Source organism: Macrobrachium nipponense, chromosome 5, assembly GCF_015104395.2.
Source record: "Macrobrachium nipponense isolate FS-2020 chromosome 5, ASM1510439v2, whole genome shotgun sequence".
NCBI lineage: Eukaryota > Metazoa > Arthropoda > Malacostraca > Decapoda > Palaemonidae > Macrobrachium > Macrobrachium nipponense.
The window spans coordinates 46,605,463-46,610,157 of NC_061107.1; positions in this window are offsets into that span (position 1 = coordinate 46,605,463).

Below are 4,695 nucleotides of genomic sequence, written 5' to 3' on the forward strand. Positions count from 1 at the left end.
ATAGGGACAGATTTATGTTATCCTTCACATATATTAGATATTTGCTATATTAAAGCCCATACAATTTCTGATAGTGAAAATAACATGTTTAATCTTTGAAGGCCAACCTTGTTTCCTGCTATAATAACACACTAAAAGGAATGCTAATAAAACAAAATGGCCCTAAGGAAAGCAACATCAACATACAAAATTCCATGCTTGAACCGCCCCCTTTTATATCGGCCAATCTAGCAAGAATTTAGAAGTAAGAATTTAACAGCATAAGTAATCTGTCAAAACTTGGCAAACATTAAATGCAATATTCATTCATTTAAGTGAAGGTCATAGGATAAATTAGACTGGCAGTTCAGTAATAACTAGATCAAAAGGTTTCTTTTCCCGAAATCTTTTAGAGTCCGCAATTATACATCTTACTTCCAATTATAATTTTAACCTTAACTCTGCCCTGTATTATTTGGACCCTTATATAGGCAAAATGTTTAAGAATGACCTTAAAGATAAAATGACTGACTTAATTACAAATTAGTTACCTTCATGATATTTTCTTTGTGTCTGTATAATTAATATGTGTTTTGTAAAAATGTTCACTTTGTTTTTTTATAACATTTTTCTGGTTAGTTACTGCCCTATATAATCATTTGTCTTGTCCCTGTTTCCGAGCACTTGCACTTAAAATCTTTTGTAAACCTCTTAAACTTAAAGGTTGTGTATCAGGACAATTGCCCCACATGAACAAACCTACCCCCCCCCCCCCCCCCCCCCCCCCCCCCCCCCCGAGGACAATTACCCCCCCCCCCCCCCCCCCCGGACAACTACCCCCTACGACAACTACCCCCAACGTATCGAATATATAAAAAAGGTTGAAAAAAGGATGAACAACTAATTCTATAAATAGTTTATTCAAAACTTATGATAAAAGTTAGAAGCAAACATATATATGAAAGAAATTATTTGTATAAAAGAATCTTAAAAGAAACTTGATAATGTCATGAAAAAGTAAAATCGAAGAAAAAGTTTAAAATAGTTAAAATCATACAGATATATGAACATAAAAAAATCTTCAAAGAAGGTTGAAATTGTCATAAAAAAGTAAAAAAAAAATAAAGTTTAAAATAGTTAGAATCATACAAATATATTTACCTACAAAAACCTTGAAGTTGAAATTGTAATAGAAAAGTTAAAACGAAAAGTAAAAAAAAAAAGTTTAAGATGCAATTCATACGCAATACTTCGCAAATATTCTACCACATCCCTGTTTTCATAATTTCTAGTGACTGAAAGAATACAGGCTGAAACATCCAAATATTTTTTTCGAGATTTCTGTCTAGCAAAACATGCAAAAGTTTGAACCATATGTATTTGTTGTAATCTTTGCTCTCTTTTAATATATGTTAAAAACTTCCAGATATTTGGTTGGCAACAACCAACATCCGCTAAAACAACTACTGTGCCATCCTTCCACTGCATTATTTGTTCTAGGAAGTTCATATGCCGTTCTGTTGTACATACTCCACAACTATATTCCAAACAATGGTTCCCGCTGTCTTCCTCTTCGACATGGTCGACCGAAGTACATGTCTTCAAAGTAGTCTTGCAACGGATATGTCTCAGGGGGGAGAAATTCACACAGGGTTTCAGATAATTTTTTGACATCACAAGTCGGTACTAAAGCTAAAGCTGCTATCATTTTCATTGCGACGGAAAACTCTTTATCCCCTAGGTTTCGCTGCTGAAATCCATTACATTGAAATTTTTCTATATATGCTTAGACAAAAGTGAAAAAAACAATACTTTATTTGGTTTGTGGGAATGCCAGTTGTAAACTATTAATCATATATATATATATATATATATTATATATATATAGATATGTATATATTATATATATATATATATATATATATATATATATATATATATCCTATATATATATATATATATATATATCATATTAATTTCCATAGCTGCCTTTTCTTCGCTTGTATGGGCTGTGTGTCTTTGTGTGTCCTTCACCTCCCCACCCAGCCCCTCCCCTCTCCTTTAAGAGGCGTTATAGTCCATAGGGAGGTTCTCCAGGAATGCTTCAGGAGCTGAAGAAAACGTCAAAGGATCCCGGAGTCGCGACGATGTCATATATCTATTATACTAATGAGTATGGAAACAAGCAAGATTATTCAGAATTTCTTAACATCCCTGGAGCATAATACAGACTTATAAGAAGAGGTTCAACATGACAAGTATATATATAAATATATATATATATATATATATATATAATATATATCTATATATTATATATATATATATATATATATATATATATATATATATATATATATATATATATATATATATATTATATATATAATATATATATATATATATATATATATATATATATATATGTGTGTGTATGTGTATATATATATATATATATATATATATATATATATTATATATATATATATATATATATATATATATATATATATAGTATATATATATATATATACATACTCCAACCTCGCTTTTCTATTCATGCGTTTCAGGTATCGTAGACTTTTTTCTCCAAAATTTTGTGCCTGTTATCACACGTTTCCTCAGTTTACATACACTCAGAAATGCTCAATCTGGGGCCCAGCTCATGACCAGGATCCGTATCGAGTGCCTGAACAAAGCTTTCCATCCTTTCGTGACCCATTCTGCTTTAAGAAAAAACTTGTAGCAAAGTGTTGGAGGAAGCTGCATACCTGTCTCAACGCCTCAGTGGTGTGGTTGGTTTGGTGTTTACTGCGCACCTAGGTGGTCGCGGGTTCGATTCTCGGCCATTCCATTGAGGAGTGAGAGATATGTATTTCTGGTGATAGAAGTTCACTCTCGACGTGGTTCGGAAGTCACGTAAAGCCGTTGGTCCCTTTGCTGAATAACCACTGGTTCCATGCAACGTAAAAACACCATACAAACAAATAATACCTGTCTCAATGAGAGAATTCCTACAACAAGCGCTGCTGTTAATTAATCCAAGGCCAGCAGAGGCTGGTTAAAAAATCCAGAAATGAATGGTCATACATAATGTGCCTACTTCAGGGATTAAGGATATGTTTGCAAAGTGGGATGATATAGAAATTTTGAGGAGAATTATCATCCTAACAAAGAAGTTGTAATCTGTGTCTCCAACATGTTTAATGACAATTCCGTGTTGAACTTTAGGTAAATTTTAAAGAAACGCCAGTGACAAATGTCTCTAGACAGTTTTGTTGTGTGAGAGGGGTCCGGTAACTGTCAAGTTGGTCCTAGTGCCAATAAAAAATGAAGAAGGTAAATAACTTCAGATAGTGCCCATACAAAACGATAGGGGGTTGATACCTGAAGTCCTTCTAGACAATAACCTCTTTTCCTCTCTCTCCCCTCCTCTCCGTCTTCCATACGCTAAGTGTTTTCCATAAAGGTAAGAGTAATGTTAAATGTTCATTTATTCATTTCATTAGTCATTTATATTTATTTCTCATTGTTTTCTGTATGTAAAACTGTTTATTTCTTATAAAATGTAATTCTTATAAATATTTTTGGGTGTCTGGGATGCATTAATTATATTTATATTATTCATAATGGGAACTATTGCTTTGGTATGCTTCGGATTTCATGGTAGGTTCTGAAACGGATTATGTACGAAAACTGAGGTTCCACTGTATATATATATATATATATATATATATATATATATATATATATATATATATATATATATATATATATATAATATATATATATATATATATATATATATATATATATATATATATATTATATATATTATATATATATAATATATAAGATAAGGAAGTTACATCGATGTGAGAAGGGGGCTCACCCCGTAGCCCCAAACGATCTTATTACTTTTCATAAATAGCTGCAATTGGTATCACCAACTGTCACTTCAAACTATAACAAAGTATGCTTATTATATAGTAAATGCCGTTAGTCCTAATATCCTACATGCAAAATTTAAACAAAAACGTGTAAAATATAACAGTGACATTCCTGTCGGCACCGGTGAGGTGTAATTATTTCTATGTCCCCATCAGAGTCTGTGCCCATCTATTTTCAAATAATTCTCTTGGTACTGTTAACCTATGTTTCGAATTTAAACATTATGGGCAAAATAATAAGAAAGTTATATTGAGGAGGGGGGCAAAGGGGGTCGTCCAGGGTCCAAACGTTCTTATAGTAATTTATAAATAATGCAATTGGTGTCAGTAACACATGTTTAAAACATGACTAAAATTGGCCCCAAAGCAAGGAAGTTATATTCAAGGGGGGTCCTCCAGGGCCCTGAATGACTTGATAACTATTTTGAAGTAATCTAATTAGCGCCAATGGTCTGTTTATCAAATTTGAACCAAATCGGTCCAAAAATAAGAAGTTTACGTTCTGGGGGGTTGGGGGAGGGGGCAAGGTGGGAGGGTAGAAGTAATAAATTTTTAGGGAGGGGTTATATATGCTTTTAAGGAGATCTAATTAAACTATGTTCGAAACCCATGTTAGCTTAACCTCTGTGTCCAATTTCATACCGATCGGTTCACAGGTGTAGACGTTCACTTGGAAAAACAAACAAACAGACGCGTTTGCCCATTTATATAAGGTATGGTTATCAATTAAAGGTAAAATTTATAGAGAGAGAGAGAGAGAGAGAGA